The sequence below is a fragment of the Podarcis tiliguerta genome (assembly GCF_965153285.1).
Source record: "Podarcis tiliguerta genome assembly, chromosome: 5".
Taxonomy (NCBI): domain Eukaryota; kingdom Metazoa; phylum Chordata; class Lepidosauria; order Squamata; family Lacertidae; genus Podarcis; species Podarcis tiliguerta.
The window spans coordinates 78,545,651-78,558,713 of NC_139538.1; the positions used below are offsets into that span (position 1 = coordinate 78,545,651).

The 13,063-nt window shown below is 42.0% G+C and overlaps 1 long non-coding RNA gene across 2 annotated transcripts in view; it reads left to right on the forward strand.

Annotated features, from left to right (window-relative positions):
* The first annotated feature begins 377 nt into the window (after positions 1-377).
* The window catches only part of LOC310677531, a 40,091-nt gene continuing 27,405 nt past the window's right edge, over positions 378-13,063 (forward strand). Inside the window, exons 1-2 of one of the 2 annotated variants that reach the window (XR_014511236.1) lie at positions 378-1,470; positions 1,553-1,647. This is a non-coding gene — a long non-coding RNA (uncharacterized lncRNA). Of the gene's footprint in view, positions 1,471-1,552; positions 1,897-13,063 lie in introns of both variants that reach the window. The other variant, XR_014511237.1, reaches the window with a different exon arrangement.

Genomic DNA, 13,063 nt, shown 5'->3' on the forward strand with positions numbered 1-13,063 from the left:
AAATGAAATAAAAAATAAGCTTTCCTTGCAGTTGTGGCTGTGAGTGCCTATCTTATTCAGTTGTATTTTATCCTTTTCTGATACTCTCCAAACAGCTCTGAGACTTTGGTAATCATCCAATTTTGGTTAACCTGTTCAGAGGAGAGGATTGATCACATCAGGTCAATTACCTACTTAGTTCAATCTGTTATAAAACAAGAGTGACTACAGAACTGAAAGCCTCTCTTCTATCTGAGATGCATTGGTGACACTTTCCTCTCACAGGCCTTGAGTGACAGCCCATTAACCTAAAAACACCTCTTCATGAGTAACAGGCCATATAACAGGATTGTGGACAAGAGGGACCAGACGCTGTGGCAGAGCCAGGTACCAACTCTATTCCCATATCTAGTTTAACATAATTATTACAGGAGCTAATAATGTCAATACAACCTGAGGGGCTAATTCACCTGCTCATCTTCCAAAGTAATATATGCCATCAGTTGCCTTCTAGCTGGTGTACGCAATGACCTTCTAGCTGGTCTATGCAATGACCTTCTAGCTGGTCTGCAAAAGAATGAATGAGCACAAATCTGAAATGGCAGTATAGAAAAGCCAATGAGGGAACATTTCAGCTTCTCAGGATGCTCTGTCACTGACCTTAAGGTGTTCATTATTGAATGAAGTGACCTCAAACCATGAGACCATTGTATTACAACTCACCAGTGCTATTATTTGCAGATGGAATCAGTACAATAGGTGCTGGGTTTACGTTTTTTAAAACCACACTGGATGTGCTAAAAACTGACTTACCAGTGCAAGGATGTCTGTATTATCAACTACTGTTTTTGGTGCATCGTTGCAGTTTAAAAGGTCATTGTCCTCAACTGTATAATTCAGCATTTAGTTTCCCTCTGATATCTTTTTACAAGCTCCCCACCAATTGTGTCCCTGCAAATCAGGATAATACTTTATGCATCCAATGAAGTGAATTATTTTGTGTGTGTCATAATAATTTTTTTAATCTTTCAGGTGCTACAAGACTCTTCTGTTGGTTTTGCAGATTCGCCCTGCACCAATTTTACAATGATTGCTTACAGATTGAAATGGTGATCTGAAAAAGCCATTGTGAAATGGGTACTAACTTTTGTGCTAGATTCTACTGCCTCAAATGAATGGCATCTCAGCCTGTGGTCTTTATCTTGCAGGTCATGATTACAACATCTTTTTGTGCTTAAATAAGAAAGAAACTCTGATCTCCCTCACCCCCTGCTTTGTGAAACACATTACCCTACTGTGGATTGTGGAGTTGTTGTTCTTGCTGTTTTCTAATGGGCCAGCATGGCTACTTTTGCTTTTAATGGAGCTTATTTACAATGGATAGAGTACTCGTCATCTCCAAGAGAGAAAGCAGCTTTTTTTGGGGGGGGGAGGATGAGGGACATACAGAATCAGTATAGACTGAGTGCATCTTCTGAAGGCAAGGATATGGTTGGTTTGTTAGCTATTTTATTCATAGATCTCTTGTATCACATCTAATTTGTGCATATGTGACCACCTTTCTGTGTATGAGGTCTGTTTAGGAGAATGCCAGGTTTTCCAAGCATTCTGCTCCGCACTGTAGCCAACCATATCACTATGCAATCCCAAAAGCAGGACACAGTTCAGGTGAGTACCCTTTTGCCCTGTTCTTTCCCAGCAATTGATATGCCTCTGATAGCATATATCCATAATGATTAGTAGCCACTGATAGTCTTAGCATTCATGAATTTGTCTAATCTCTTGAGAAAGCCATCTAGGTTGGCAGCCATAATCACATCTTGAGTAATTCCAGGGCTGTGCTTACACACACACACACACACACACACACACACACACACTAAGATGTGGACCCAGATCAGCCCTATCCCAACCCAGGTCACAACCCAGATCTGGTCCTATATCAGGGTAGGACTAATGGAGCAGGGCAGGGTAGTACAAATCCACTAGATTCAGTTTGATCTCCCCAATCTAGCGCCCAGCCCCATTAAATTCCATAGTGCAGTGTTGAGAAATATAGTGGACTGGGCAGGTGAGGTTTTATGACGTGGATTTGTAATATATTCCAAGCCTAAAGCCTATATCTCAGTGAATGGAGTAAATTCAGACTCATGCAGATTATGTAGAGGTACTCAGCAGAGATGTCCTCTATCCCCACTGCTGTTCGCACTTTCCACTGACCCATAAGCAGAACCATTTAGATCATAATGATATGCCAAATATGTAGCATTATTTGTGAAAAGCCCTTAAAAAATCATTTGGAGATGTCTTAGGCTTTGATAGCTTTATACTCTTAGGCTCAGTTGATTCAGGGTTTTTGCTGGGCGGCAGGCAGGGAGCATGTTGCAGCTGTTGTTGATTTGGTTGTGTATTAGTAAGTTCAGTGGGACTATTTCTAAATTAGTTGTCCTAAGAGGGTCCAATTTAGAATCTAAAATTAACTGACTTATTTTATTATGACTAAACCTGGCTAAATCAAGGCTGTATGTCACAGAAGGCAAACTGTATTGGACACAATCTAGTTCACAGGCAACCCTCCTACAAAGCTTCATTGAAGGCAGTAGAGCACAAACTCGGGGGGGGGGAATAAGGGCAAAAAAATGAAATAAAGTGTTCAAAATATCCCCCCACAAAGTTTTTAATAGATATATATGCCCATGTTGCAGGCAAAGGCACATACAAGTTAAAATTGTATATATCTTTAAAGCTTTGGAGAGCAACTTAACACACTCATAGTAGAAAAATCAATTAAACCTTATATACCCATCTCCAACTTCTGTGTTTTAAAAAATGGGAGACTCATTAATGAAAACCAAACTTTTTAACACAGAAAAGTGTTACTAAATCTACTTATAGCAGGATCTACAAATATACTTTTGCATACAAAGAAAATACAGCAACTTCCCACCACATTTATTGCCACCTACTCTAGCCTCCGATACAGAGACTTCAAAAGGAAAGGGACAGAAAGCCATTGGTGCATTAAAATGTGTCTCAGGAATATCCAGCCATTAGTAGACATGACCTTTTATCTCTAGAACCACATGTACCGCACAACTGACTTTTTTTCTACGGGAAAATTAAGCTTGCACACAGGAAAGTGGATGTTTCAGTAAATGGAAAGTTAAAAGAAGATTCCAGACAAGCTATTAAAAGAACAAATTTTATTCAAAACATCGAAGTCATACATTAAAAGACATTAAAAGAGGAATCTTGGATAATATGTACAGGATAGCAAGGAAGGAGTTGGGATGCTAATCTGGAACCTGACTTAAAGAGAAAAACTGAGAGTCCAAAGCACTTCCATCAACATTCTGCATTTGTACAGGATTTGAATAATTCCCCGTTGCAGACCAGGGAGTATAAGTGCTTGATGCCATGGCGAAGTTCCCAGCTGATGGTGGAGGCTGCCTCACCATCTCCGCACCATAGTATGGAACTGGGCAGTTGCTTGCCTGGGAAGGCTCATAAAGTCCAGTTCCACAAAAGGCAGCTTGCTGGTAATAAGCAGGGTTAACTTCCAGGGGGCTCTGCTGTTGTGGGGCACACTCTCCTGGTTGCGTGTTGTTGAGAGGTGGCTGCCACAACCCTGCTCCTCTATAGTTTTCAGCATGATGCAAGTTGTGTTGCTGACAATATTGTTCCATATGAAAATTTTGGCTGTTTCCTGGACTGCTTCTTGGGCTGCTGTCCAAGCTGCTTCTTGGACGGGTTCTTTCACTCCGGCTAAAAGGAGCTGCCGCATGGTTCCCGATCCTTATCCTGGAACCAATGCTCTTTGGTGTTCTGGCCCTTCGGTTTTGAAACCAGACCTGAACAGAAGAAAGGAGAGAACCAGTATAGAAGACATTGTTACCATGAATATGTCTTTTTGATCCAACAGAGAGAATTACATTTAATAAATTATGCTTATTCCTCTGGGGTTTCTCTTTAGTTCTCTGCAGCATTTTTCTACTCTCTTCCGCTCCACATTCATATATCCCATGTACATAATCTCCAGTTACTGTTAAATATAAAGCTTCTAAGTTGGAATGACTAAATACTGCTATTTGGCTGTATTTTGTTCTGCAGTATCAGAAAAAGCCACCTTTAAAAGCTGCACAAGTGTACAGTTCCACAAAACTCGCTTTATTCAAGTATAACCTGTGGATGTGAGCTTCACATGTAAGAAATTGTCAAGCGTTTGTTAATGCCAAGTGGATGCCAGAGACTTAACATCTCTGTGTGCATTTGTGCTGGAAGGCAATTGTTTTAAAAATTCCATAAACTTAGCAATAGTAATTTTAAATAGCTCACTCAGAAGACCTACCCGTTTGTTGTGCCCTGTTTGGGGTCTTCTGCCTCAGCCTCCCAAGTGTCCTGGGGGTAATGGACTAGGCAGGGAAGGGTTTATATATATATTTCTAAATGCCAATTTCTCTGTAGGAGAGAACCAAGTACTTGCTCAACTTTTGCCAGAAAAAGCAATGCAGCTTAAGTCGTTTTAGTCTCCCCAGTGCAAGCTGCTTATGGCTGCAGTCCTCTGCACATTACCTTGGGAGTTAGTGTTAACTGGATCAGGCTGCAAAGGCAGCCTATAAAACCAGTTTTAATGTACTTTTAGCACTAAGCCCATCCATTGCAGAAATTAGATTTCTAAACTGGGTCTCTGAAGATTTTTAAAAAATGATTTAAACCCACGATACACCCCCCAAAAAGAAAGAACCAAGAAAGAGGAAGCTAGCTCTTGAACTAGGCGCCTTTCGCGATAAGCTGAGAGGCACCCGGGAGAACTAAGGCCTTCGACTACACACGGATTATTCTGAGCGTTTCAAATTGTTCCAGTATGTGCGGTTTAGGGAAGTCTTGGAAGCCCCCACCATCCCGATTCTTACGTGCACACGATCTTCTTCAACTCCGATGCACCTCGCCAGCGCCTCCCTGGTCTCGTATCCGGGGTACTGGTTCTCTTCAAATGACTTTTTGAGGAGCTCGACGTGAGATGGGCTAAAAACAGTCCTTTTTCGCCTTTCTCCTCCAACTTTGGGGTAGCTTCCTCCTGGGAAAAGACAAAGAGGCAAATCTGAAGGAAGCGCTCGGCTGAAACTGAAGCGACGCTTGCCGATCTTCCTCCCTGAATTGGTTTTGCCTTAATAATGGACACTAATTTTAAATAAACCTCCGGTTGCTCTGAACAAGGCTTGCATGAAAACAAACCAAAGAATTTTCAGTAAGAAGTTTACGCTCTTATTTCTATGCCTGCCATCGTTTTCCGTAGCCGATCCTAACCACGATTATTGGGAAATTTAATCCCGTTTATGTGAAAGGGATTTAACATTCAGAAAGTGTGTGTGTAAATGCTTCATGCAGTAAAATGCAGTAAATGCTTCATGCTTACAAGTAAAGATGTGCAAACCAATTTTGCGAAATGTTTCCAACCGAAGACATTTGAGCCCCTGTGTAATCCCTCCCTGGCTACCACAAATGGGTCTTTGAAAGCCTTCCCTACACCCTGATCCTGACCCAGAAACAAAAACACCCTTCATTTATAAAAACCGTCGTTTTTGAAACCCTGAATTTATATCAATCATTTGAGCAATTTTTTAAAGACAAGTGAACTAAAAATCTTCTTAACAATCCTCTTTTCTTACCTTGGCTGTTGGTAGTTTTCATCTTGCAAAAGCGCTGCCTCGCTCTCTTCCAACAAAGCTGGTTTTCCCTTGCAAAGAGTCCTTGCTCCTCAAGGCCCGCTCCAGGTTTCTGGAGTTCGGCGCCTTTATAGCCCCTCCTGACTGCCAATTGGCCGGCGCGTTTTCCTTGGAGAGAAGCGCTCCAATGGGGAGGCGGCTTTTGGGGAGGAGCGAGATTCAAGTTCACTTTCAAGCGCTGCTTGACCAATCTAGATGGGCTGGAGCGCACCCTTCCCTTAGCATCACCCCTTAGCAAAACTGGAAAACAGCCCCACAGATTAGTGTGCACAGTTGAAGAGAAGGGAATTGAGAGGATGGGTTGGGCAGCGAGAGAGCCAGACAGAACTGTGGTTTATTTTTTAAAAATATTATAATGAGGCTTTCATTGGACAGACAGAGATGCGCCAAGACTTAGGCATGTTGAAAGGTTTGCCCAAGAAGCCGAGATGCAGCAAGTACACTCTGAAACCCCCTGCCTTTTGAGATGAAGCAGGCGCCTTCACTGCACCCTTTTCGGCGCCTGCTATAAACTTTGTTTCCTTTCCTTTACCTGCAAAAAGTTGCTACGCCTTTTAATCGGTGGTTTTAGCTTCACTGTAATTGCATTTGGCATGTTTTTCACTTTGACTTTTATCGATCATGTTCATGCTTTCGTAAGCCGCTTAGAGGTTTTCGTTAAGGTTAGGCGGTGCAAAAACTTGAAGGGAAGAATGTGAGTAACACCATTGCAAATAAAGGGAAGGCAAACTCCTCTTGCCAAGAAGTCAGTAGGGATTTCAAGCCCAAGCGGTTGATCTTAGATGCTGGGAGTATCCAGCCCCGGACAGACGTCGCAACCAAATCCTGAATCTACACAGTCTCAATGCACTATCGCTTGTAACTGCAAGGGGGTTGCATTCTCTTTCTTTCTTCTTCTTCTTTTATTAAAGATTTTCTTGTTTTACAGAAGTATGTGTAATGTCTCTCGTATTTTTTACATGTAACATTTTTACAAATCCGTTTCATTTGTTGAGACATTAGGGGGAGAAAAAAAGGGGTGGAGGGTGGGGATAGGGGTGGGGGTGGGTGGCGATGTTTCTAATATGCTTAATTTATGTAGGGTTTGGTGTCAGCGTTGCTTGTGCTGTTCACTTGTGTTTCTAACGGGGTTGCATTCTGAGTGAAAGCGAGCTTTCCGTTTCCTGGGCTTGCTTCAAACGTTGCTGGTGCTTCCTTTGTTTTTCACTTCAACTATTTCTCTTTCTGTCTTTCTATCCCCACAACTTTCACGTGGCCATATTCCTCTGCCTTTCAGGGACTTGCTGCATCCAGATAGCCTGCCGCTCCACCCTACACCCGGGGCAAGAGAGTTGCCTCCGATCCTCAAAGGAACTGAAAACGTCTGAAACCTTCCAGCTCATACAATGAATGTTCCCAGTCCCTGGCAGTTTGTTAATCAAGAATGGTTCTCTGATGGTACATTCTTTGTTATTTTTGCATAAGATAATTAACACAAGGGACCCTCCCTAAGCGTACCTATAAACCCTAATCATAGGTATGCTGACTCAGAATCGGCAAGGAAACTTTTTTTCGAGAAAGAACTACATTTTTTTACTACTCAACAAAAGCTTCCGTGAAGGTTGGGGGTGTTACAGAAAGATGTGGAAACCTCAGCAACCATATCAGTACTGTCTCAGGAAAGATTATCCCTGAACAAAAGAGGGCTCACATTGGGGGTGGGAGAGACACAGTGAAATGTCTCTAATTTCTGCCATCATGATCGCTTCGAAGCTCGGTATATTTCTGCAGAAGGCAATTGATTTAAATATGTATTCCTGAAAGGTACTTACAGTAGGGACTAGCAGAATTTCCTGGAAAACATTTATTTGTATCCTTTGGGATACAATACGTTGCAATCTATCACAATATATTCTTCATCATAGCGGTGGAACATCTACCTAGAATACAAGGGGCTTCTTATTCGTTCCAGAATATAGAAATGTGTCCAAACTAATTTGCTTCAAAATTCTCTTATTTTGGAAGGGAGATTTAGGATGCTGTGCTAGCCTAACTTACTTGGGACTTAGGCCCTACTTCTGAGTAGGCATGGTTAAGGTTGCTCTGTTAACAGCATTCCCAATATTGTGTATTTTGGTGTGCTGGTGAAAAGCTGCAAACTGTACTATATGGGTTACTGTTGTGTGATTTTTATAGAGTTAAAAGTATAACACTTATTTGTCTGCTGTATAATTTTCCGTTTGTTTGTTTGTTTGTTTGTTTGCTTGCTTGCTTTAGATTCCACCCTTCATCACAATATCTCAGGACAGTTCACAAGACGATAGATAGATAAAACTTTATTCGCATTAGCGGAATCTATAACCTGAAGGGCCTGTAACATTAAAATCTAGGGATTGTGGCATGTATTAGCTGTGAAGTAGCCTTTTATTTTTGATTCATCAACCTTGGAATCCAAGCATGTCTGTTTATGATGGTATGTGAAGTGGATTCCAGACCATTTATACTTGATACTAAATATTTCCAGACAATTTGGCCTTGGCTAGGGACATTAATATTCCATTTTTGAGAATCGTACTTCTATCTCACTTGACAGTCCTGTGAGGCTCCCACAATAAATAAATAAAAAGCTCACAATCAGGCTGATATCCGTTTCGTATCACAAAATGGGACAAATATATGGTCTTCCCAAGAGGGTTACCAAAACGGGGACTGGGGGTGCGATGTTGCTCTTGAGGACTTCCACTGGCACCCCAAAAACATCTGAGACACACATCTCCCCTGCTCACTGCCCTCTTCCTCAGCAACTGGGAAACTTTATCGGATACAGTAGACCGTCTTTCACGATGCCATATGCCACAATAAATTTGGTAGCCTTTGACGTGTCAAAACGCTGTTTGCGCTGTTAATTCAACACGTATTCCCGAGCAGAAACTTGACCTCCTGTTCCGTGTGTTTCAGTAGCCATGAAGTTTAACTGTTCATTAAAACAACCACCAGCACAGTGCTAATCTCACATTGACATTGCTGCTGTTCAGATTAGGAAGTTACTTTGTGGTACATTCTGCTTGGAAAGTTGCCAAGTTACAATTTACGCGGTGAAACATTGTGATCTTTGAACCTTGGAGGAGAAAGGGACATAATGTATAAACGAACTAGTAATAGGTTGAAACGCAGCTATGTATTTGATACCTAAACTTTGTTTGCTGGTTTTCCTTTCCTCGTCCTCCTACAAATAAACCCAATTCAATGTTCTGGGTTGCTATGTTCTCATGGTTTTTATTTACGGAATTTATACTCCGAGCCTAGATCGGCAGTACACACTTTGTGTGTGTGTAGAAGGATTGTTTGTGTGTGTGTGTGTGTGCAGGGATTGTGATTTGTAAATCCTGGTATAAGTAGATTTAGTAACACTTTTCTGTGTTAATAAGATTGGTTTCCATTAATGAGTCTTCCATTTTTAAAAAAACAGAAGTTGGAGATGGGGATATAAGGTTTAATTGATTTTTCTACCATGAGTGTGTTAAGTTGCTCTCCAAAGCTTTAAAGACATATAGGTTTAACTTGTATGTGTCTTAGCCTGCTACGTGGGCATTTATATCTATTAAAAACTTTGTGGGGGGATATTTTGAACACTTTATTTCATTTTCTTGCTCTTAATTCCCGCCCCCCCCGCAAGGTTTGTGGTCTACTGCCTTCAATGAAGCTTTATGGGAGGGTTGCCTGTGAACTAGAGGTACCACTGTATATGCCTGAGGGAAGATAGCCGCGCCCTGTGGTGGCGCCTGGGGACCTGCTACCAGATAACTCTGAAGGGCTTCCCTCTCGCCATTGTCTTCCCTTATTACGTTCCCGCAGCATCAGCGCTGTAACCAACGTCTTGCTGGGACAACGGGGGGGGGGTGTCCTTCCCGCTCCTCTTTCTCGTCCCAACGGCCGCCCCTCCCCCACTCCCTCTCGCTTTGCCTCAGAGATTCAAGGTTGGCGCCGGGGCCGTTTCCCTCCTCAAACCGCCCCCGCCTGCCCTGCCCTTTGGCCACGCCTTCCCCTGCGACGTCACCTTGGCCGCCCTCCTCCTCCTCCTCCTCCCTGGTCTCCCCGCTCCTCCCCCCCCTCCCCTCGGTCTCCTCTTCGCTCCCTCTTCACACAATGGTCCCCCCACCCCACCCCGCAGGGGGGACCCACCCAGGAGGCGAGATAAGGGCATTAGCATGTCTGGCCTCTGAGGAAGGCTGCCCCCCCTCGCCTTCCCTGCTGCTCCTTTCATTCCTTCATCCTTCTGCTCCCCTCTGGCCCCTCCAGGCTCAGCGCGGGGGGGGGGGGGAGACCGGCTGGGCTGCCCTAAATCCGCCTCTGCTTGGAAGTTTTTTTCTCTTTCTTTTATTTATGGTTGATCATGATTTTTAATTATTATGAATCAAGGCAGATCCATCTAGTCAGAAATACGTCCCTCTCAATCCCTACCATTTACGTATGTACTGCTTTTGAAATGAAACTCACAAAGTGGTTTACATCAATATATCAAAACAATAAGCATCCATTAAAATTGTAATAAAATAGCAAAGGCAAACTGCGAGGAGGAAAAGTTCAATGATTTTAGGATTGTAGCTTTTAAAAGTGTAGTTTAGTGGGAGAGAAATTTTTCTCTATCCACTTTATCCATGCAATGCAAAATTTTATAAATTTGTGTCATGCCACCGCTTATCCAACTTTTCTCTAAACCAAAAAGTCCCCAATGCTCCAAGCTTTCCTCATTGTTCCATCCACTTGATCACTCTGCCGGCCCTTTTCTGAATTATCAGAACTGGAGATCTGTGATAACGCATCACCTGCTTGTATGCATAGGGTGTGATGGGGGGAGCAATTAATCCCTTTCCCGTGTCCCCCCCAAGTCCTAATTGCTTTCTAAATTGCTGTTTCCTTTGCATGGCAGTGGTGGGAAGAACGCTGGGTGTTTTGCAGTAGATCACAAAGGATTGCTGACCTCACCTCCCCGTGTTTCTAAATACAGTAACCGCAAAATAATCCCCTCCTCCTCTATATTATACTGCTGAGATGAAGAATACTTGAGTTAACCGGGAACGGATTTACGTGTGGAAAGCCTGTGAGCTCCCATTAATTCTGATTCTCAAAACAAGTTCCTGGGCTCATCATTCTTGTATTCTAAGTCTATGGCTTTTGTACTAAGCTCTTTATTGCTGGATCCTAGGTTCTAGTTAAAGTGAGGGAAGCAAATCTCTTGCTGCATGGTGCCTGTGACTTCCAACCCCCTTATTGGGCCAATATTAGTTCTGATGGGTAAAATAGCATGGTATTTACACCTCTTTCCCAGCGCCACAAATAGTTCTGAATCTCTACTCCCCTCCCCTCGTTTGCTGTTTTCAAACCCAACAACAGATGACTATTACAGTTCTCCCAACATCAGTCCCAAGCAGTGACAGACCTACATTTTGGGGGTGCTGAACTCGAGCTGTTCTGGGGGCCCCTTCACAACTAGCAATAAGTTCTGGGTAACCACTGTTGTCATCTTCAATGGGGCTGTTCCCTGACAGATTACCACATTTTAAAAAAAGAATTTCTGTTCCGGGTTGTCACATGTGTCAATGTCACTGGTGTGAATAAAAATGTTTACGCATGTGGACTAAATCCCTCTGAGATTAGGCGCCTTTGATTCGGTCGACCGCAACAAACTATGGACTAAACTAGAACACCTTGGTATCGACCCATATCTACTTACATTGATTCAAAGTTTACATTCTAATAACCAAATATATGTTAAAGTATCAAAAGATGGTAGACTTGCAGGTCCTATTCTGAATAATCGAGGAGTTAGGCAAGGCTGTATCTTGGCCCCTACCCTGTTTAATCTATTTTTATCTGACCTACCATTATTTCTTCAAAACACAACGACTCATACTCCTTATTTAAACAATAGCCCACTCTTTTTATTACTTTATACAGATGATGCTGTAATTATTTCACTCTCCGTTTTGGGTTTAAAAAAATTATTTAAGAGCTTCTCAAACTACTGCTCTCTCAGTAATCTCTAAATTAATTATGATAAGACAAAGATTATGCAATTCAGAAAGAGAGGGAACCCAAAAGGCTGTATAATTAATGGACATCTAATACAGGAAGTTAAGCACTTCAATTATCTGGGAATCACATTCAAAAATAATATGAATTGGAATACACATAAATGTGCTGCAATAGTTAAGGCCAAAGTGACAGCCCACCATATTAAATCCTATTTTTTTTCTCCAGTAGGAAACAGATTTATTCCAGCTGTATTGCAAGGGATTGACATGAAACTCTGTGCCCAACTTCTATACGGCACACCAGTGTGGATTTCAGGTGACCTCAAGAGGTTGGATAAATTTCACGCATCCCTTCTGAGGTCATTATTAGGACTTGCAAACTCTGTAAAATATGAAACAATATGTTGTGAGCTGGGATTATTGCCTTTATCAGTAAGAGCATGGCTGAGGACCTTGAAATATTGGATCTTCCTCCATTATAGAGCCCTATCCCCAAATTCTCTACGATCTTTTAAGTGATAGTGCAATCTACAATCTATCATTGATTTGTAGGAGAAAACTGGATTCGATAGGGCTCACTCTAACTGACTTTGAAATCTCTGATCCAAAAGATACATGGGAAATTATCAGGAAGACTCTTACAGAAAAAAGTGTTCTCACCATTCTTGAGGTTGCAAAGCACAGCATCTGCTCTCCTATCCACTTAAATCTCCCTTTGTGTAGAGATTTCCAAAAGGGATACATGACAAATCTGAAGAAACATGAATCGTGTAAGCTGTTTATGTTGGCCAGATTTAACATGTTTCCCTCAGTGGTAGTGAGAAGAAGATACTTACGGTAGCTATCCCAGAATCAGAGCGTCTCTGCAAATGCAGAGAGCAGGAACCCGATACTCTAGAGCATATATTTTTTTCCTGTGATTTTGGCAGTTATGCCAGAAGACAATTATTTGAGGCCCTAAAATTTAATAGACAGATTTTTACACAACCAACTGTTCAGGACCTGCTAGCGGACAGCGATGATCAAATTACTTTAATAGTGGCAGAATTTTTAAGTGCTGTCCATGAAGAAAGAATGGCCCATGATAAAGAGACTTAGTGGTTTTTAATGGTAGGTGATGTTGCTGTGTTGTATTATACTATCTATGTACATCAATTTATTTTTTGGAGTTAAGATTAGGACTGGGATAAATTCTGTTCGCTGAGCCCGTATTTTATACAGTCTATATATATGATGTGTGTATGTTAATGTGCGGTGTGCTATGCCTAATAAAGGATTTTGAATTGAAAAAATTGAATAAAAATCTTTATGCTTGTGAACTAAATTCAGGTCTGGGGCACCTCT